The 23,237-nt window shown below is 42.6% G+C and overlaps 1 protein-coding gene across 8 annotated transcripts in view; it reads left to right on the forward strand.

Moving 5' to 3' along the window:
• The window catches only part of LOC132818134 (alpha-(1,6)-fucosyltransferase), a 752,369-nt gene that overhangs the window by 231,732 nt on the left and 497,400 nt on the right, over nt 1–23,237 (forward strand). For all 8 annotated transcript variants that reach the window (XM_060828858.1, XM_060828856.1, XM_060828873.1 and 5 more), the window contains one exon: nt 11,116–11,203. The gene's annotated coding sequence lies outside the window, so the exon portion shown is untranslated. The remainder of the gene's footprint in view (nt 1–11,115; nt 11,204–23,237) is intronic.

A 23,237-nucleotide genomic window follows, 5' to 3' on the forward strand; every position in this document is an offset into this window, starting at 1 on the left:
ATGCAGGGAAGATAGGCCGGATTGAGGAGTCATCTGCTGACCACGATGATCTTAAATTGCAGAGTAGGCTCCAGGGCCCATTCCTCCTGATCCATATGTTCCGAGAAGGAATGGAGTCTGACCGTGTGACATGCTGCTAAAATACAGTGTTCTTCATCGCAGGAAGTGATGCAATAACAAGCTACAAGGTGAAGGCACAAGAAGATGTTTTTCAAATGAACCTAACACATTCCTTACCTCAGCAGCTGTGCAAATATTGTTGAGCAACACAGAAAGACCAAGGATAATTACTGCCCACAACCTTGGACCTTCCTGGAAAGGTAGGATGACACCTGTGAGAGCTGCTGTCTGAGGACCACGCAATCCCCAGGCTTAAATAGCCCAGTGTCAGGGAACTGTTAGCACTTGGAGAAATGTAGTTTCTTCTTCTTGGAACAAATGCTCTCTGTTTGATCAATTTCCCTGCTGCCTTTATTATTCATCACGTCCTGATTGTGTTTAGGTAGGATCGACTCCTGTTTTGTTAAGTAAAAGATATAGTTTGCTCATTTCTTTAATTTTGATCTCACGGTTTCTCAGGTGGGAAAGAAGTGACTAAAACCTACTGGTGTTCCTTTCAGTAAAAGACTGGAATTCCCCTTCACATGTTGTTTTGTTAATATTTAACTTTATCTTTTCTTTCCCTATGGTGGTGGTTCTCCATATATTTTGTGTTTCTATCTCTTTCTTGTTGCTGTTTTTCTCTCTATAATTGACCCCTAAGTTTGCCTGTTTTTTTCACTGTTAATTTTGCTGTCTTTCTTTCTGTTTTCTTCCCCCCACTATCCTTTTTTTAAAAACATTTTGCTGGGCTTGTGTTTATTTCTTTGCTAGTCAGATGTTGAAGCTTCTTGCACTATCTTCCAAACCTCTGAAGGTAAGGATATGAACTTCGATTGCCTACTTTTCTATTATTTGTAATGCAGCAACATCAACTTTTGGCAGTAGGTGTAGTTGCCTGATTCAAGAATATTAGCGCATCCACCTATCAGAGGCATTTCCTCCATTGAGTTCGGCACTCACCTCCTTTAGATCCTTCCTCATGCTACGATCGTTAGTCGCTTTTCATAACTGACTATGTTCTGCTTGTGTCCAGAACCCCCTTTTGTTTCCCTCTCTCCCACACTGTCATTGTGAAGAGGATATAAGGAGACTACAAAGGAATCTAAATAGGTCAAGTGCTGAGCAAAGGTGTGGCAAAAAAAGTTTCCGTATTGCGATACTGCCCATTTTGACAGGAAGAATAAACAAGAAGATTATCTAAATGTTGAGGGATTGCAGAGCTCTCTGACACTTGACAATGTCTATTGAGAAATGATGCCAGTGCCTATGTGGATGACAGCTTTTAGTCTAAGTGCTTCAAAACATCCACTCTGTGTTCCAACTGTTTCAGCAGAATTTTCCTTTTTAAGTTCACACAAAGGCTTAACTAATCAGTGAGCATTGATTATAAGCAGCCTCTCATAAACGCAGTGAAATTGAACAGCTCACTGCTGACACTCCGATATTCCAGTACTTTCTGGACTGTTAACGGCTCCTCTTTAGTTGTTCATTGCCATTCATTGATCCCACCCCGATTAATATGTATTCTGCATAAGAAATTCAAAGTGCACTCCTCCATGCTCAGATGATCATTGTTTTGTGCAAGTCCTTGCCAAGCTTCTGCAACCACTGAAGTACTTGAAAATCACTTCAAACTAGAGACGTGTTAAGGGTTTTTTTTCAGGACAAATGCAAGAACACCAAATTTCAAATGATCGCTCTGCAATAGTAAGTCGATACTTTGTGAGCAGTTATTTAAGAGGCAAGACTCAAAACGTAACTGAGAACTGCACCGGGACGCGGGCTGCTCAGTGACGTTCCCCTCACGTTGTGGGATGTTTTGTGATCAAAGGTTTCTGAACATGTCTTAAGTCCTCCTGATACTCGTGGTCTCAATCATTCCCGATACTCATGACCTTGGTCATATGCCTGAGGAATGGTTTCCAAGGTCACCAGGCACCATCTGTGCAGCTATCATGATGTAAACCACTGCTGTCAGGCAAGTTCAGGAGAAAATCGTTTGGTATCATTAAAGATGGTGCACAGGTGGGTCTGTTACTACATGCGTTTTGTCAATGAATTTGCTGTCCTGCGATTGATGAATCGGGGATGCTGCTTCGATATCACAAACTTTTAAAACTTGTGTTGGTTGTTGCGTGATTACATTGCCGATACTTTAAGTTCTGTTTCTAAAGTGTGATTATTCTACAACGCGGGGTTGTACAAGAATGTAACCATCGCATTATAGCAGAGCTACCTGTATCTCCCACACAGAGTGTGTTTGCATCTTTCTTTAGGTATTTAACTGACCTGTTCAGAGATGGTGTAACATACCTCTGGAGCAGACAGGACTTGAACCTAGGCCTCATAGTCAAGAGTTAGGGCCATTACCATGACACCAAATGAGCACTGTTTGTATTTTTAGCTTGTTCCTTAACTGGGAAACATTGTGATGATGCATTCACTAATGGCTTTGCTCAACTTTAAACAAGTTGATGTTTAGAACATAGAACAATACAGCGCAGAACAGGTCCTTTGGCCCTCCATGTTGCGCTGACCTGTGAATTCATCTAGGCTCATCCCCCAACACTATTTCATCATCGTCTGTGTGCTTATCCAAGGATTGTTTAAATCTCCCTAATGTGGCTGAGTTGACTACATTAGCAGGTAGGGCATTCCACGCCCGTACCACTCTGAGTAAAGAACCTGCCTCTGACATCTCTCTTAAATCTATCACCCCTCAATTTGTAGTTAGGTCCCCTCATACAAGCTGATGTCATCATCCTAGGAAAAAAGTCTTTCTCTGTGTACCCTATCTAATCCTCTGATCATCTTGTATGTCTCTATCAAATCCCCCCTTAGCCGCCTTCTTTCCAATGAGAACAAACCCAGTCTCTCAGCTTTTCCTCATAAGACCTGTCCTCCAGACCAGGCAACATCCTGGAAAATCTCCTCTGCGCTTTTTCCAATCCTTCCAAGCACTTCCGTAATGGGGCGACCAGACTATGCACAATATTCCAAGTGTGGCCGCACTAGCATTTTGTATAGTTGTAGCATGACATTACGGCTCTGGAACTCAATCTCTCTACAATAAAACCGAACAAACTGTATACCTTCTTAACAGCACTATCCACCTCAGTGGCAACTTTCAGGGATCTATGTACGTGGACTCCCAAGATCCCTCTGCACATCGACACTACCAAGAATCTTTTCATTGACCCAGTATTCTGCCTTCCAGTTATTCTCCCCAAAGTGCATCACCACACATTTAGCTGCATTGAACTCCATTTGCCACCTCTCAGCCCAATTCTGCAGTTTTTCCAAGTCCCCCTGCAACCTGCAACATTCTTCCACACAGTCCACTACTCCATTGACTTTAGTGTCATCTGCAAACTTACTAACCCATCCATCTATGTCTGTGTCTAAGTCATTTAGAAAAATGACAAACAGCAGTGGTCCCAAAACAGATCCTTGTGGCACACCACTGGTAACCGGACTCCAGGCTGAATATTTTCCATCAACCACCGCTCACTGCCTACTTTCACAAAGCCAGTTTCTAATTCAAACTGCTAAATCACACTTAATTATAAATCCTATCTCTTATAATCCTTTCCAAAACGTTTCCTACAACAGATGTAAAGCTCACTGTTCTATAATTACCTGGATCATTTCTACTGCCCTTCTTGAACAAGGGCACAACGTTTTCAATCCTCCAGTCCTCTGGTACTAAACCTGTCAACAATGACGACTCAAATATCAAAGCCAAAGGCTCCGCTATCTCCTCCCTAGCTTCCCAGAGAATCCTCAGATAAATCCCATCCAGCCCAGGGGACTTTCTACTTTCACTCCTTTACAGAATTGATAATACCTCTTCCTTGCTAACCTCAATCCTTTCTAATTTAATATCTTGTAACTCATTCTTCTCCTCTACAATATTATCCTTTTCTTGAGTGAAAACCGATGAAAAATATTTGTTTAGCACCTCTTTGATCTCCACAGGGTCTACACACAACTTCCCACTTCTGTCTTTGACTGGCCCTATTCCTACCCTAATCATCCTTTTATTCCTCACATACCTACAGAAAGATATGGGGTTCTCTTTTATTCTGCCTTCAAAAGACTGCTCATGTCGTCTCTTTGCTGTTCTTAACTCTCTCTTTAAATCCTTCTTAGCTAATCTGTAACTCTGCATTGCCTCATCTGAACCATCTCCTCTCATTGTCACTTAAGCCTCCTTCTTCTGCTTAACAAGAGATGCAATTTCTGTAGTAAACCACGGTTCCCTTAGCTTATCACTTCCTCCCTGCCTGACAGGGACATAACTATCAAGGACTGTCATTATCTGTTCTTTAAATCAGCTCCACACTTCAATTGTCCCCATCCCCTGCATTTTGCTACTCCATTCTATGCATCCTAAGTCTTGCCCAATCTCATTATAATCACCCTTGCCCCATCAATAACTCTTGCCCTTTGACATGTACCTATCCCTTTCCATAGCTAGACTAAACATAACTGAATTATGATCACTCTCTCCAAAGTGCTCACCTACCATGAAGTCAAACCCCTGGCCTGGCTCATTACCAAGCACCAGATCCAGTGTGACCTCCCCTCTTGTCGGCCCTTCGACATACAGGGTCAGAAAATCCTCCTGTACACAATGGACAAAAACTGGTCTATCCAACATCCTAGAGTTACAGCATTTCCAGTCAATGTTGGGGAAGTTAAAATCCCCCATAATGACCACCCTGTTCCTTTCACTCCTACCCAGAATCATGTTGCCAATCCTCTCCTCCACCTCCCTGGAACTCTATGGAGTTGTTCTTTTAACTGTTTCCAAGAATATTTGCTTCTTTGTTCCTAAATTAAGGCCACACATAATGGGTGTTAGCCTCTCAGGTGTAAAAAAAATGACAGGGAATCCCAATGGTACAGAATTGGATTCAAGCTTTTTACAAGACAGGTATGATAGGTTTGACATGAATTTCACCCAAGAACTAAGTTAAATAAATTCCAATCTTATTCTGCCAATGCTAAAGTAGTCACTGTATCCAACTTTTGTGTCTGTGCATTCAGGGTACGTTGTCTGTGTCCACCCCATTCTCTGCCTGCTCTTTAGCTGACCCCTGACCTCATTGTTCATGTGACAACTGTATCCTGCATTTATTATTACTGGTGTGATTAATGCAATTTATTTTGTAAACCAACTTTCTATGAAAATGACAAGAGTTAAAGAATAGAGTTCCAGTGAGTTTTTACCATTTGATTATTTGAAAGATGAGTTACACTCAATTCTGCCAACAAGAGAGGCAAGGCCTGTTGCAAGGGTTTGCATAGATCATTCCATATTCTTTGGTGTCACTGGGTTCAAAGGTGGCAGGTAATGAGACAAGAAGAGTATGTTTGGAGATAGCTAGACCACATGGGTTCAATGTAATTGGGGCTCTGGAAAGTCAGAGCAGTTGCAATAGCCCTTTGTCGTGAGGATTTAGAGAAGTTATAGGGACTGTGAAGGGCTTGAAGCAAGCTGACGCATAATTAATAATTCATTAGAGCAGAGAGTGAGAGCTGAAAGCTCACCCACACAGTCCTGGTTGTGTGCAACTGAGCTGGATGAGACCTCAGGAAATCAATCTAAGACAGTAGTAGCCTGGTGAAGCTTCCTGCTTGTGAAAAGCTGGAGGTGTGCTTGTGAGGCAGTGCTGGAGTACTGTTTTCATGAATCCACTGGAACATAGTCGCTCCATCTCCTTCCCTGAGACTAGGGTGTGATCAGTCCATGACCAAACAGCTTTTAAAAGACTTTCCAAGGCTAAGTCATTGAAAGTGAACAACCATTTTTTGTGACATTTTAATGAGATTTCCTGATACACAGTATCACCAATGTCTTGGTGGGGGAATTGTTGAGAAATTCATATGACCTGTCTGATCACATTGGCTGTACTGCTGTCCATTTGACCATTTGCCTTGTTATGTGTGGAATGTTAGAATTGATTTTAGCAAGCTTTTCAATGTAAACGTTTCTTGGGTAATATCTGCATGTTTGTTTAGTAAGTTTTCTTTGAAAGAAGCTAATTAATTATTCTGGGTTGGTGAATTAAGTCTGGCAGATTCATTTCTAATATTAAACCGGATATACACCAAAAACGTGATAATTGGCCGTGTTGCTACTGTGCTTAAAGATTTGTTCTGACCAATGGAGGGAAGGGAAAGGAATTAGTGCACCTTCCAACCTCGCTGGACCACCTTCCCTTCGATTTGCTCTTCCCCTCAGTGTATGAGTGTAATGGCTCTCAGTTTCTCTGCTGTTAATTGCTGACCCGTATCTTTCCCTGATACTTGTGCCAGACATTTGTTTTGCCGTGTTACTGACGGTGTCTGCCTCTTTAACCCCCTCTTCTATCCAACCTTGTTGGCACCTTAAATACTTAATCCAAATTTTACTGTGCTTCCAGCAACCATGAAGGTGGCATTTCTGATACGCCAGAGCTCTGTGCTCTTGGCTTCACTAATACACGCATTGATGTGTCTCTACATATGAAAGATGCAGTTTGCAAATCTCTCTCATTTGCAGTGAATTAAAAAGACTTCTCATTTGGTGTAATTACATTAAACAAGATTCAATAATTTGAGCACACACTAGGATTGGTTTCCCTGCATGTCCTTACCAATCTACAGATTATTATTGGCCAATAAATATTCAGATTAATTGCTGCTATTCATTGTGGTTGAATGGTTGCACATTTACTGGGCCACTTTTCACACCAGTTGACTCTCAGCTAATTTATTTCCCAATATAATCACAGCATGACACAGTTGAACCAAGAAAGAGAACCTATCATTTGCACTTTGCTCTGACTGTTGCTTCATTAACGAGACAGTGCAGCTGGGGGGTGGGTGGGGGCAGGTTTCTGTTCTGCTCTGAGTTGATCATTACCATTAAAGCAAGAGTTTATAGTTACACAGCTCTGTGGCTACAGAAGAAAGAAAACTCAAATTGCTTCACAATGGCATGTTCAAAATGAAAGAATGCTGCATAGTGGGAGGTTAGGGTCACCAGAATTTTAAGAAATGTTGTTGATGCACTGTACAAGCACTGTGGATGGAGCTTGAGATGGTTACAGATTGGAAGCTTGCATGATACTGGTGTGTTACAATAATAATCTACAAATGACTGCACAAATTCGCCCAGTGATTTGCAACATGCAGCCACTGATGAATAGCACATCAATATTTGATCTAATCGTGTGGTATTCTTTTATCCACTATTCTAATAGTTGCAGTGTTCTGTTTCATTTAAATAATTTAAATTGGTAATATCTTTATGCAGCATATCTCCACTGTCTATTTGAATTGTTAACTTGTTAAACATTCCTGTATGACTATGGCATGTAATAACTTCTGGGCTCATACCATTCATTCATGGTCCTAGCACCGGCTGTCTCTTCTATCCCCACATCTCTGAATGTGGAGCATAAAATTTAAAATTGCATGAGCCTTGCCATCTGTTTTGACTGTACTGTTGCATAACAAAAAAAAATTGAATTAAATGAAAGCTTGTTGGAAAATGTGGCCCAGTAGATTCCCAAGGACACCTGTGTGTCACTCCCTACTGGTGGTGGAATGGCTCCGTTTATAGTTTAGGCTGGCTCATCTGCAAGAGGAAGGAAATGTGATCATCTCAAAGTCCCTCTGCCCCATACCCTTTGCCTCCCAGTGTTTTCAATCTAACCCTTAACCGTTCAAGTTAAGTGTTGGTGTTGGAGGTCAGAATTGGAAAAATACACACACTTCTATGCATAGCAGGAATCGAGCATTCCTCATGATCCTGACCCAGGAGAAGGAAAGAAACCGTTTCACTGGAATGGGTGAACCAAGTTGCCATCCAGCATGTTACGCCAGTTGGTAACAATTGATTGCAGTTACCTGGCAGTTTTGGTCCTTTCCCACTTGGAAACAGTTAATAACGGTTGCTGTCAAGATTAGAGTGGTGCTGGAAATGCACAGCAGGTCAGGCAGCATCCGAGGAGCAGGAGAATGGATGTTTCGGGCAGGAGCCCTTCATCAAGAAAGGCTCCTGCCTGATCATGGTTGCTGACTAGTTAGCTATTACCAGTTGGAAAGAATTATTGCTTTTCCAGTCAAAGGAATGGTAGTGACCTGTTGTTGTTTTGCTTGTTACATTTGAACCTAATGGAACCCACCACTACCATGTTAAGCCCTTGGCGATTAGCTGGACGATGTGTGCCGTTATGACAAACTAGAAACATGAAAGTGATACTCACTGCGTGTAAGTTTCAAACCTTTATTTGGAAAAGGCATGTAAGCTGCATGTTGTTTAAGTCATTTCAGTCAACACTTTCTACTGAATGAGCTGAAAAGCATTCAAGAAAAATGTCTTGTTGCAGTCCTCTCTTCGTTGGTGATGTAGTTATTCATCATCATTCCCTCTTAATGTCCCTAACTTGCACTTAGCTGGCAGGTGGTGGTGAATGAAGCACACTCATGGGTGGAGAAAAGGATTATATTGCCACTGAATTCATCCAGAAAATTAAAGTTATCTAATTGAATTGCAGCACAGTCCGAAGTAGATCTGTCTTTCAATTGCTCTCCAAGTCCCCCCTTTTATATTCCCCTACAATTTTCTGGAGAGGAAATACAATAAAACAAAAGTGAAGTCCTTAAGTGCCCAGTAACCAATTACTTCAAAAGCTTTAATGAATTGTTGATTGCAGATTGAAATCTATTTCTGTGTCTCTGAGAGCAGCTATGCTGCGTCTAACAGGTCTTTTGCTTCAAGCCTCACCTCACCTCTGCTTCCCACTACCAAAGGCCAGCCAGCATACAGCAGTGCTGGGAGCTGGAGCCTTCAGGAATGGGTGCCAAGAATATACTTCCCTCCTGAGTTGAAAGTGGGAGGCCTCTATGGTTAGTGTCACCTTTTGTGGCACCAAAAAAGGTCAACGTCCAAGCTCTTAGCTCTGCCTGGCCACTACTATTGCTAGCTTTCATGACTCTCTCTCCCTCACCCTCTCCCTCACCCTCTCCCTCACCCTCTCACGGTGTCTTTCCCACCAGCCTTTGCTGGCATCCCTGACCTTTTATTCTGGATCAGCTCTGCCACTTTCCCGGAGGTCTTCATATTGCTGTCTGATCCGCCTGCTTTTTTTTTCTCTCCCTCTCACCCTCTCCCCCTCTCTCTCCCCCTCTCTCACCTCCCCCTCCCCCCTCTCTTTCTCCCTCATGCTCTTTTTCTCACACTCTCTCTCTCACTCTCTCTCTTACTCCCTTCTCCTGGTTTTCTCCCTGCACTGCTCACCGCCCCCTTCCCTGCACCCCCAATCTTGGTCTGCTCTTCTAGTATTATCTCTCCCCGAGTTTCATCCTGGATTCCATCCCCAGCATCTCCTTTGACCTGCGCCGAGTGAGGTTGCACAACTGAATGAGTGAGGGAGGATGCCCATGTGCTGCACCCAGGGCTGTGTTCTCCAGGAAATTTCCCAAAATCAGGCTGGGGGCTCATTCATTTGCTTCCAGCTCCTCTACCTATTCTTTTTCACTGATCTTGTCCTGATTCTCCAAATGCGTGTGTGAAGTCAAGCAGCCCTGTAGCTTGCTGATCTGCAGCCTTCCCAGTATTGACGCCTTGAAGTGGCCTGTGTTGGTATAGAAATGAAAGAATGACAGGTTTGGAAGGGAAGGCTACAGCCAAACCAGGATTGGCGGTGCAGGCGTCTTGCATTCAAGTGTGCACCATTTCCATTTTCTAATCTCCGCCGCATCTCTTGTATTTCTTGTATATTTACATACAGTTTGACCTGCAGTGCTGCTGCAAATGTTGTATGGGATGTCTTTGGTGTAATTTTGTTTTCTGAAAAAGAACTTAAATGCAAAGTGGGACAGACTTACACATCCAAGTGGTCTTTCACTTTGGAAATGATTTGTTTTTACCGACCTGTGAAATACGTACTTGAAATGTTGCAGATGGAACATTAATACCATGTAAGCTAGAAGCCTATTAGTCACCTTGTTTTCACAAATGTAAACTGGTAATGAAGCAGAAGAACTAGCAGTACTCGATGGTTGCAGCAGATTGTTAGTCCGTCCCCAGTTGACAGATTGACTCTCATCTACATGTAAGTTGCAACCGAAATCTTGTGATAGCACTGGGGGCAAAAATAATTTTGGGTTGGATTTATCGGTTGTTCCCAGCACATGTTGGTTCAATCCATTTGCTGTTCCTGTGCAGTTTTGAAAGATTTGTTTTCCTCCTGGGTTCATCTTTTGTTGGCAAGAGCACATGGCGATCCTTGAGGTGCATTAAGAGCTCCAAGTTTTGAGTTTTTCATCAATGCTGGCAATCTGTTCCACAAACTTCCACTGTTTTCCTTCAAAATAGAAATATCTCCTTTTGTTTCCTGTTTACTTTGTGGCCATCAAAGAGTAAATCTGACTGTTTGTGGTGAAGCCGAGCATGCTACCGCTATCCTTGTAGACACACCACGTCCTTCAGTCCACATGTAGAGCACACTGCAAGACCTTCAAAGTGTGGGGAATTTATTGATGATTTATAGAGAAGAGTTATAAAATTTATCTGCAGGTGAAATGCACAACTTTGAGGGCATTGTATCATATTGGTGAATAAGTAACTGCCAAAACATGTAGTCAAGCTAAAACCACTTGGCTGAAAATGTGTTGCTGGTTAAAGCACAGCAGGTCAGGCAGCATCCAAGGAACAGGAAATTCGACGTTTCGGGCCAGAGCCCTTCATCATTCCTGATGAAGGGCTCTGGCCCAAAACGTCGAATTTCCTGTACCTTGGATGCTGCCTGACCTGCTGTGCTTTAACCAGCAACACATTTTCAGTTCTGATCTCCAGCATCTGCAGACCTCACTTTTTACTCGAAGATTAAAACCACTTGGCACCTGTCCATAGTCAGATGGATTCTAGCTCTGGCGACATATGTATTTTACCCTGTTGAAAATCATTTGGGCTCTGAGTGGTAAAGTTGTTTATGTATGTTTTCAATTTTGCAGCAAATGAAGAGAATGTGAAAAGAAATGATTTGAGCCAGCGGTGTGAGTCTGAAACTATTTCTTCTTCACCTGATCATCTGACGTTAAGGTAAAATTTTCATCCCCTTGAGATGCTTTCATTGCTTCTTCATGGTAAAATATTAGTTAAATTACTGTGTTGACAGGTTTGCAAAACCTCAAATCTCGAATGGCAGGGAGCTTTGAACTTGGGCGTAACCAAAAAAAAATTCATGTCTTTTGTAACTATTTCTCCAAATAACCTTGGAATTATTTCTGAAATATGATTACTGTTTCAGACTTGGATGGAAAGAAAACAAATATTTGTAAGGTTAAAGGAATGCTTTGAGTGGGACAGCAGTGGCCAACTGTTTTGGGACAACATAAATGCCTCTTACTTCATGGACAGAAAATTGAGAGAAAAGGCTTCTGCATGGACAACAGCAATAACGATCTGAAATGTGGACTCTAACAAAATTTTAAATACTACACATTTCACCAAGAAATCGCCCCTCAGATTTTGGGATAGATATCAGGCAGAGGTTAATGGGGAGGGGTTATTGGGTTGGTGGAGTGAAAAAGAATAAGCACGTCTTCACTTTTCTTCTTTGAGTTGGATTATTATGGTTGGTGAGGCTATAATTTTCTATTTGGTTCTTTGCACTGAGTGCCCTCACTCTTGGTGATATTGTCTCAGACAGTGTGTGGAAGTATGAATTGTTAAGGCTAAACTGTGTTTAGTTACACCCTACATTATTGAATGTAGACATTTAGGAATGAGTACTGTTTTAGTGTTGTTTTCTCCTGTGAAGTACCTAACTGGGCAGTGTTCCTTTCAGAATTAATGATGATGTTTATTTTGCAAGTTATTTCAGCAGCTAACGCACAGCAATGTTTACATTGTTTTTCTCAGCAAGAAATGTCTGGAGGAACCCAACTTCTGTCATTGATTTCTATGGAAAGCTATGATTTACTTAAGAGTGACAATTTTCCTCAAGGGGTTGGAATAGAACAGTGAGGGAATAATATTTCAGTAGTTCAGAACATTGGTCAGATGTCATTCAGTTTTGAATACTGAACTGATGCTGGCTTTTGAACAGATGTAGCACAGTTGTACCAAGAAAGTAGTGCCAGGTCTGAAGGATTATTTATAAGATTGTTGCATTTCTTTACCTGTTGAAGGATGAAAATATATTCAAAGCACTGATATTTACTGAGGCATGCTCTTTGACTGGAGTAGAAATTGTGACAGTTTCTGTGTACCCAGGAGATTTAAAAGGTAGGTTTATTGGTGGAGTGGGCAGCTGACATATCACGGGATTGGGCCAACAGTCATTAGAAGGAAGGTTGGTGATTGTGGAGGGATTGGTGTCTGGGTGGAGACTTGGCAGGTTGGGAGAGAAAAGGACATGAGTTGGACAAGTTGTAATGGCAAGGGATGAGGTGTTGGATTAGTTAAATCCTCGTAACAGTGCTGGAAAGGCACTCTCTTCATGGTGCTATCTTTGACCTGTCAGGTTTCTACCTGAGGACAGAAGCTGTTCATAAATAGAAATATCACAAAATAATCTGCATGTCACCTCCTTTTTAAAGGATTAATGTAACTCGTGAGCATCTTTTGTTCTGCAGCCATTGAAACTGGATTGAAGTCAGCAAGTTTGAGCTGACATTTATGCTTGAGATTTTTTTAACCCTTCACACGCAGTAAATCTTGGGGCTCAAAACAATTTCTACTGAATCACACAAAAAAAGCCACCATCAGCAAGTCAGGCCCTGGGTCTATTCTCACTCTGGATAAGAAGTAATAACTTCTCCCCTTTTAATCCAATTCCTTTTTTGAAAGTTAGAATCATGTTACCTTCACCAACTTTTCACCCAGTTTATTCTGGATATTACCAGATAGGAAGAATTTAACTTTCAGTATGTTGAATGATTCGGCAGCCTCAAGAAATTCCTTCCGCTGATGGGTGGAGTGAGGTTGATAATGCAGAACAGGGAAATGGAGTTGAGGTATGTTTTGGCCTCTGGTCTGATTGAGTGGGACAGCTATGTAAGTGCAGAGTAATCTTGGGTTTTTATAATCAATCCATGATAAAGCAGGGATGGTCACTTGTCTGTTGTTTGCCTGTCTTTGTATTGTCACGAAACTCTTCTCTGCACACGTCTGCAGCTTTGCGTTTCCCAGGCCACTCTCACTTAACCCTCACAACAGCAGCAGTGTTCGCAATAGTGTTGGGTTCCGTGAGCACCCATTTCTTGTTCTGAGCCTTGGCAACCAAAGCTGCATGACATCAAATGTTTTTTTTTCCCTCTGCTGCAGTTTCTGAAGACTGAACTCATTGAAGATTTGGGCTTTGTTTTTCCCTACTGTCTTTGAAAAGAGCACTCCCTTCTCTGACTCTCCGCCCACCCACACTAGAAGTTATGAAGTCTGAGAGGTGACATTTTGAAGTCACCATTTGATGTGATATTTAGTCTCACTGAAGGTTCAACGCTGATCTGCAATTCTGCCCACCTGCTGACACTTGAAAGGGATTACTGATCTTTTAAATGTCATAACTGAAGTTTCCCACTTCCCACGCACACTCCTTTCAAGTTAGCTGGGAATTCTGCTTCCCAATTCCATTGAGGGTGCCAATGAACGCACCCTATAAACTATGGCATAGTCTAGGCTGGGCGGAGTTGGTCAGTTTAATCTTAGCATCTCAGTTGTGTTTTATTTGGGACGTGTGTGTTAGTCTGTTCCAACATAGACACCATTTTGAATTGGCCTCAGAACCTCTTGGAGTGGGGAAGAGGTAGCATTTAGCAAAGGTTCTATTGTACATAGCTGTCCAGTGACATAGTTGAGGGCGCTGAGTGCTGGCTCTGATTTATTTGGCCAGTGAATTGGCTGTTATTGTTGGCTAGATTTTACTTTGAAACTGTTTTCCCACTGGAGTTGGTGACACGCCTGCATGCACACCTGATTTGTGGATTCCTTAGAGAAACATTCCAACTGGTACTTCAATGCTGAGATCCTTGTTTGAATGAGGATGGGCTGTTATGGTAGTATACCTGCCTCTCCAGTTTCTCAGCTTGAGAAGTGAGGGACAGCCAGTTTTTATTTTGCCAAGGTTCCGAACACAAAATAGAGGATCTGTGCTATTGCCGGGCAATACTTTGGAGACTTGAACAACCTGCAGCGAGCACCTCTGAGCACCAGAAAAGTACCATCAGTGGTGCCTTTGCAAGACCCCCACGTCCAGCGTCAGTGAAGGCAGTCCAACAGCAGTGGATTGAGGTCAGATCTATTCACTCACAACCAACCCTGCCAGGAAGGGCATGTTGATTGTCCACCTTTCATCGGGCTCCCAAAAGAATTGCTCTACTCAGAAATTGGTTGAGGCTGAAGACTTCCAAGGAAGACCACTTTAGAAATGTCCCCATAACGTCCCTGACCGGGTCAAACATCATGCTGATTTGTGGGGTCACGTCATTTGTAAGCGACCGAAATAGAAAGGCTCACTTGGGAAGGCACTGAGAGACTTGGTTGAGGTATCGGAAAGAGTATGGTCAAATCTCCCAATAATGCCCATCATCTCGATGCTTCAAGGGACCAACCGCCCTACATGTGGCAGAGTTTGCAGATTGCCATTTGGACTTAGCAGCCATCTCCAGGCTTATTGAGATGCTGGAAGCAAGATCTTCTCAGTCCTGAGACACTCCTGAAGATAGAAGAGCCCAACGCAAGGTGTTCACAGGAGGGCACGTGTTGCGGGGAGTGGAGTGCGGCTGGGAAGACACTGAATAAGTAAAAATGCATTGGTTATTTAAGTGGCCTTAAATTAACACAAATAAGTCTGGAGATTACAGCAAAATACTCCCACAGGAATGAGCAGTGTGGTACTTGTGAAGAGCGATTAAGTGGGAATTGGGAGTGAATTTCATGCGCTTGCTGTTTCCGGCTTGTGTTCACTTGGCCTTTCTCTCAGAATGGTGTTGAAGTGACAGTGCTGGGAATGATTCTGTTTGACTGAAGCTTTTATCTTCCAGCTCAGTTGGATCCTGCAGATATGTTGTAAAAATATAGGACAGCAATATTCTATCTAACAAAGCTTCCTGCTTCGTATAAAGGTGTAAAAATGTCAGTGATTACTTTTGAGCAATTCATTTCAAATTCATTCTTTTTTTTCCCTTATGATAATGAGAAATATTATTTCATAATTTTTTACTCTTAGTGCTGCTGACTCCCAATTTGGCTTCCTAAGCAACGAGGTTATTTCATGACACAGTTAGCAGAATGACTAATTCTGCTTTACTTTAAGGGAATAATTTAATGGAAAAAGACCAGCTTCTCATGCTTTAGAAAGCTGGCTAAAATGTGACTTTGCTGCTTGATGATATTGTGGGTGTATATTCCAGCAACTCCTTCAGTTAAAAAGACCTCAGGGCAGTTTCTGTTTTAAGGGCTGCATTAATTCAGGCTAAACATGAGATGTCAAAAACAAATATTGCCTTTGCAGTCAATGTATTACTTATATCGTTGTGTGAACTATGTAGCTAAAGCAGTGTGGGAGCCAATTTACGCTGTTGCCCTTATCTCTGGCAGGCACTTTGAAACAATGAAATGCAATTGTAGGAGTATTCTGAGAGCATTAACTGTATTAACAGTCAATTGTAATAAGAGCCATCTCAAACTCTGTCCTGCAGCAAGTCGCACTATATTAGACATGCATACTTTGTAACTTGTTGATATTCAGCATGTTATTTAAGTTTTGAGTTGTAACAACCACGAAATTTGAAGTGTTCATTCAGTATTTTTGTGGGTGATGGAAACATAACCAAGTCTGAAAAGACTAGGGCCAAATGTTGAGCCCCGATGCAATTTGACGGAGGTGACCAGTGCGCTCATCACCCTGTGCAGTTCTGCCCGATATTGGGGTGCAGCAGGGCCATGTGCCCTCAGGAAACAGTGTTTTTTTTGTAGATATTTTTATTGAAATTTAACATTTTTGCAAATTTACAAAAATAAACAAAACTCTCAAATACAAACATTGATGTACAATTAAATCATATATACAATAGTCATAATTTAACAAAGAAAAGAGAAAGAAAGAAAACAAAAAAAGAAAAAAAAAGAAACGAGAAAAGAAAAAAAAACTCAACTTTCTACTAATCTAACCTATAACTAACCAGAGTGTATACCTAAGTCTCTTACATGCTCGGAATGTATAAACATCAAATATAATAAAACCCGTATTCGCGCAGGATTCCTCTCCCAAGGGGCCCCGGAGCAGCCCGGTCTGAAATCTTCACTAAATAAAAGCCCTTGTTAGGATAGCCGAAATATCTGCATTTATATAATTCAAAAAGGGCTGCCATATTTTATAAAATAATTCAGTCTTTCGGTGCACCATATTTGTGAGGAAGTCAAGGGGGATATATTCCATAATTAATCTGTGCCAATTTGAAAGTCCAGGGGGGCCCTCAGCCACCCAGTTCACCAAAATATTTTTCCTTGCACAGAAAGAGAGAATAGAAAATAGTCTCTTCCCATGCATATCCAGAGATGAGAGGTTCGAAAAGCCCAAAAGGAGAGATACAGGGTCCACCCTAATTTCCGTTCCTAAAATTTCTGTCAGGGTATTTGCCACTTTAGTCCAGTATCTGCGGATTTTCTGACAAGTCCACAGACAATGTACAAGAGTACCCACCTCTATTTTGCATTTGGGACACATTGGAGATGCTCCTGCCTTAAATTTTGCCAGTCGAGCCGGAGCTATATGGGCCCTATGAAGTATCTTTAGTTGGATAGCCTGAGTTCTGTTACAGATAGCAATTCTTCTAGCATTTTCCCAAATGTCATTCCACATATCCTCAGAGATTTCTAGCCCCAAGTCCTGCTCCCATGTTTTAAGCAGGTCATCCATGTCTCCTGAGACTCCATCATGTAGCAAATGGTATATAGTACTAACGGAGTTTGCCCCCGCTGGTCGTAAGACATTACGTTCTCTGTCTGATTTATAAAGACTATCTATTAATGTAGTCTTCCTCTGTATATAATCTCGAACTTGGAAGTATCGAAAGAGATCCCCATTAGGTATTCCGAATTTCAGACGCAGCTGCTCAAAGGACATCAGGATCCCATCTTTAAATAGGTCCCCTAAGCATGAGATGCCCCTGGATCTCCAGAGTTTAAAGGTGGCATCTGTAATCCCCGGTTGGAATCCCCATGCGCCTACTATTGGTGCATGGGGGGATGTTTTATGTGAGTTACCCTCATTTTGCCGCATTATATTCCAGGTCTTAATTGTGTTTAATATTATGGGATTTTTACAGTGGTCTGTAATGATTTTCCTCTTATCTGAAAATAAAAGGTTAATAAGTGGGTATTTTACTTGGGAGGCTTCGATATCCAGCCAAATTGATTGTGGATCAGATGAAACCCAATCAGCTGTGTAACTTAGTAGGGAGCTTAACTGATATTTCCTAAAGTCTGGGAAGTCCAGTCCTCCCCTTGCCTGTGGAAGCTGTAGCTTCTTCAGCTTAATAAGGGGCCGTCTATGGTTCCAAATAAAGGAGCCCAACCAGCCATATAATTTACGTAGGGCTAGCCTTGGCAGCATCAGCGGGAGCATTCTCATAGGATATAAGAGACGGGGCAGAACATTCATTTTAATTAATGCTATTCTCCCTAGCCAGGAAATCGGAAGGTCTCTCCATCGCTGGAGGTCCTGCCTTATCCTTTCCATTAATTGTACAAAATTAGCCCTATACAGCTGATCAAATACTGGCGTGATAAAAATACCTAAATATAAGAAGCCCTCCAGGGACCAACGGAAGGGAAAAGGGGATCCGTCCATTAAGTGGGGTATCATAGCCAGACCACCCATTGGCATGGCTTCCGATTTTGAAAAATTAATTTTATAGCCTGAGAATGCACTAAATGTATTAATAACTTGAATTAGACGAGGCACTGACATTAAAGGATTACTGAGGAATAAGAGAATGTCATCTGCATAGAGGGTAATTTTGTGTTTACCTGTACCAATCCTCGGGGCCATTATATTAGGATCAGTCCGGATGGCTTCTGCTAATGGTTCGATTATCAGTGTAAACAACAATGGTGAGAGAGGACATCCTTGACGGCAGCCCCTACCCACACTGAAGCCATCCGATCTTAACCCATTAGTAATAACAGCTGCTTTGGGGTCATTATACAATGTTGAAACCCATTTGGTAAACACCTGTCCAACGCCAAACCTTTCCAATGTGTAAAATAAATATGACCATTCAACCCTATCAAATGCCTTTTCCGCATCCAATGAAATTACTACTCCTGGTATCTTTCCCTGATGACAGGCTTGGATCATATTCAAGACCCTTCTGATATTATTGGATGATCTGCGGCCCTTAATAAATCCCGTCTGGTCCTCCTTTATAATATATGGCAGTACCCTTTCTAGTCTTAGTGCTAACATTTTTGAGAGAATTTTAAAGTCTACATTTAGTAAGGATATTGGTCTGTAAGATGCACAATCTTCTGGGTCTTTTCCTTTTTTGAGGATAAGAGAAATATTTGCTTCTTTCAGCGTGGGCGGGAGACAGACCTGACTATGCGCAAAATTATACATATCCATAAGTGGGTCAACCAATATTCCTGTAAATTCTTTATAGAATTCAGCTTGAAAACCATCCAGGCCCAGTGCTTTTCCGCTCTGAAGTTGCCTAATTGCCTCAAGTATTTCTTGGACTGTTAAAGGGGTATTTAGGGCCGACACCTGTTCCGGAGTCAGGCCCGGGAAGGTCAAATTTTTAAAAAATGACTGCATCCTCCTAATCCTATCTTCACAATCCTGCGATCTATATAGTTCAGAATAAAATTCTTTAAAGGTCGCATTGATCTTTTTATGATCATGAGTCAGGGTACCTGTACTTTCCTTGATGGTTGGAATAGTTTGAGGGGCTTTCTTTTTCTTTGCAAGAAATGCTAAGTATCTACCCGGTTTGTCGCCATATTCATATAATCTTTGTTTCGCAAATAATATTTCCCTTTTAGCCGTTTGAGTAAGCGCGGTGTTTAAAGCTGTCCTAAGAGCTGTAATCCTCTGCAATTTTGTGATAGAAGGTCTATCAGCGTATGCTGTTTCGGCTGCTTTTAGGCGAGCTTCGAGCAGACGCTGTTGCTCTCCCTTCATTTTCCTCTGGGTCGCTGAATAGGAGATGATCAAACCTCGTGCATAAGCTTTGATGGTCTCCCACATCATTGACGGATTGCTAGCCGTACCAGTATTAATTTCTAAAAAAGTTTTAAGTTCTTGGGAGAAGTACTTTAAAAATTTGCTATCTTTTATCAGGAAGGGGTCCATACGCCAATGCCGAGCAGATGTCCCATTGTTCTTTACCTTAGTTTCCATGTATACAGCGGCATGGTCAGAGATTGCTATAGTACCTATTTTACAGGTTGCTATAGAGTTTAGAAAAATCGATGGGGCAAAAAACATATCAATTCTTGTGTGACATTTATGTGGATTAGAGTAGAAAGAAAAATCTCTACCCTGTGGATGGAGACATCTCCATACATCTACCAATCCTAATTCTTTATTCAGGTCCGCCAGTTGTCTAGATCTGGGAGATACTCCAGCGGCACTCTTGGGAATCCTGTCTATTTCCGGATCCATAATACAATTAAAGTCTCCCCCTATAATTGTATGACGGGCACCAAAGGCCATCAGTTTTGAAAAAGCTTCCGTTATGAATTTAAAGGGGTGTGCCAGGGGGCAGTATACATTTAAGATCCCATATTCCTCTCCATTTATGAGGGCTTTAATCAAAATATATCGAGGAAACAGAGTGTTAACTCTGCTTGAAGGCCTATTAAAGTGCATTGTCTGTGGTGAACCAGAATTTTCTACATGGCCTTCAGCTTCCCATACTCACATGAGCACTGGGCTGTTGACTGGAAGCTGTATCTATGGGTGGCGGGCCTAGTGGTTTTAAAAGTTCTTCCTGCCTGCCTGACTTCAGCTATGGGCCGGACTGCAGCCTGCCAGCTTGGAGCCCGCCATCCTTATTGGGATAACAAGCCTGTCCTTGGGTGGTTTGACTGTTTTCTTCCACCTGGTGTCGGCTTGAGACCCCTGTTTGACCACAGTATGTTCCGAAGCCTGTGGGAGCCATCCCACCCCATAGATTTGTCTTTCCCTACAATTTGTGAGCAGTGATGATTTTCTTTTTCCTGCGGCTCCCACCCAATTTGACTTTGACTTTGTGCGTGCTTGTTCCTGGGTTACATCTATCGCAAGCAATTTGCTGTTCATCCAGTATGTGGCAGGGTATAAGGTCATGAGGATTAGAAGCAGAGGTAGATCACTTATCCCCTTGGGCCTGCCCCGGCATTCAGTAAAGTTATGACTGATCTGATTGCGGCCTTCCCTGCACTCTTCCATCTGTGCCCTGTAAACCTTAAGATGGGTGTCAGTTCAAACTCTGTTTCACGCGGACTTTGATTATATTGAGTGGCCTAACCTCCACTGCTCACTCAGGAAGTGATACACCTTCTCCTAAGCTTTCTTTCAGGCCTTGAACTTGATTGTCGTGCTGAATTTCAGACCTTGCTGAATTTGAGAATGTAAATGCAAACTTTATTGCTCCAAAAGGTCACCATCTAGCTTGCCTCGTGCTGTTGAAGTACTTTGCCGGCCTGCTGTAAAGCTGGGATTATTTGTTTTGAGCTGTTGTGGCACTAAAGTGATTTTCTGTGGGAACCCATGCTCTCAAGTTGGGTGACCATTTACTGCCCATGTCTATGTTAAAACTTGATAGTAGGGGAGGACCCTGTAGTCAGCCCGCCTTTTTCCCAGTTCAGTTGATGGCAGGCAGGCATATGGGTGACCGCTTGAGGGTCGAGTGCTGCTGTTACTGTTGCGTGTGGTCACTCATCATGGCATGGTCTACTTGCAGACTTCCTGAGGGGCATGTTCTCCAGGCTGTTGGTGCCTGACTGACTGTATCATCCTGGGAAGGAAAGTGGAGGCAAGATGCCTGCGGAAAGTCTTCTCTCAACTGATGTTCAATTCCCTTCTCCCTCTGCATCCCTCTGCCCAAAACCTTTGGGCCACCTTCCTGCCATTGCTCACCAAGGCCTGGGTCCCTCAGTCAGCCTGGGCCTCGGTGGGTTCATTGCTTGCAGCAGCCAGGCCTCCCTGATGGCGCTGCTGAGCAATGAAGGCTCTGAACAGGCAAGACCTCCACCTTCTGTGTACAGTTCAGGTTGCCAGATGGTTGGAAGGATGTGATTGCACTGCAGAGGGCACAGAGGAGGGACACAGGGTGTTGCTGAGGATGAAAAGTCTCAATTCTAAGGAGAGGTTGGATAGGCTGGGTTTGTTTTCTTGGGAGCAGAGGGGGCTGAGGGAAATCTGATTTATGAATATAACATTGTGAGCGGTATAGACAGAGACTGTAACTTTGAGGTGAGGAGCAAGTGATTTAGAGGAAAACTGAATTTTTTTTTACCAGAGGCTAGGAGAAATATGCAATGTGCTGCCTGAGAGAGTGCTGGAGACAGATACACTCACCACAACTAAGAAGGATTTAATGCTTCTTAAAACGCCCAGCTTCAGTTGGCTATGGACCAAGTGCAGATCAAATGGGATTAATATAGTTTGCTAGGTGAAAGTGAGGACTGCAGATGCTGGAGATCAGAGCCAAGATTAGAGTGGTGCTGGAAAAGCACAGCAGGTCAGGCAGCATCCGAGGATCAGGAAAATTGAAGTTTCGGGCAAAAGCCCTTCCTCATTCCTGATGCCTGAAACGTTGTTTTTCTTGCTGTCGTATGCTGTCTGTCCTGCTGTGCTTTTCCAGCACCACTCTAATCTTAATGTAGTTTGGTGTTTGTTGGTCAGCAGTGGCATGGTGGGCTGAAGGACCTGTTGCTACGCTGTCTGACTCTGACTCTGATCCTGGAGTCCTTGCTCCCAGGAAGGGCCTGCAACTCTGCTCAGTCAAATGCTTCATTGGCACCTTAATGTGGCATGCCATGTGGAAGTTAGGCAAGGCCAGCTGTCCAGTTGCCTGCTTGCTTTCTCTTCCGTAGTGCGCAGTTTCCTCCTCAACCAGAGTGCTCCAAATTGGTGCAAAACATACAGAACAGGCACTTCTCTGAAAGTCCAGGGCAAATTGCAGAGCAAATGTTTACATTGTGCAACAAGGTCAGTTGTTAGAGTGAAGCACTTATAAAAAGCAGGCATAGAGTGAGGTAACAAAACTAACTAGAATACGGCTTGAGCAATTGGAAGTTCTCCTGTGTGAACGTGTGTCAGATGGGCTATGGCCAGTGTGGTTATTAGTGCTTGCAGAGTTGCTTCACCAGCAGGCTCTGATACATTCACTCAAATTCAAGAAGCTGCCATAATTCCTCCCAACTGCGTCATGGGAGCAGGCAACTTGGTAGCAGGTGGTGTGGGGCTTGGTATGAACAAATAATGATCAAAACACACAACTTTGTCTCGAGGCTGCAGGTAATCACCTAAACTCTCAGTGGACCACCCTTCCTACATCAGCCACGAAGATGCTTGTAAAGATGTCACAATTCAAATTGCAACAAAATGGGAAAATGAATTTAACTGTCATGAAAAAAATCTTGTCCCAGATTTTAAAAGATTTCCCTTAGCACTGCAGCAGTTGAGTAATAATTACTGAAGCCATCATCAGCCATAGGGGTCAGTCCTGATTTCAAACTGGAGACATTTTCACTTCCATTGATTTGGAACATAAACAGCTTTGTCTATCAAAGTTAAAATCCATCAACGGTCAAAGGTCTCTTTATTTATCCTGTAATGTTCCGTGGCTATGGAAGTGACATGCTGTTTCCTTCGAAGTGTCTATTACGTGATGCAGGGGACGACCAACACTAATTTGTATCTGTAGCATGAGTCATTAGTTGCTGATGATCAAAGACTCTCTACCTGCACAGCTTCACTTAAATGCAGAACATTTCTTCTAAGTATAGAAGTGTGCAGGGAGCATGTTGCTGAGAGAATAATGCAGCACCCACAGATCACAGTAATCAGAAAGTTCATGTGGAGCATTATTTAATTATTGGAGACATTATCAGAGCAGGAATAAGAAAGACATCATCC

This window comes from Hemiscyllium ocellatum, chromosome 8 (assembly GCF_020745735.1).
Source record: "Hemiscyllium ocellatum isolate sHemOce1 chromosome 8, sHemOce1.pat.X.cur, whole genome shotgun sequence".
Classification (NCBI taxonomy): Eukaryota; Metazoa; Chordata; class Chondrichthyes; order Orectolobiformes; family Hemiscylliidae; genus Hemiscyllium; species Hemiscyllium ocellatum.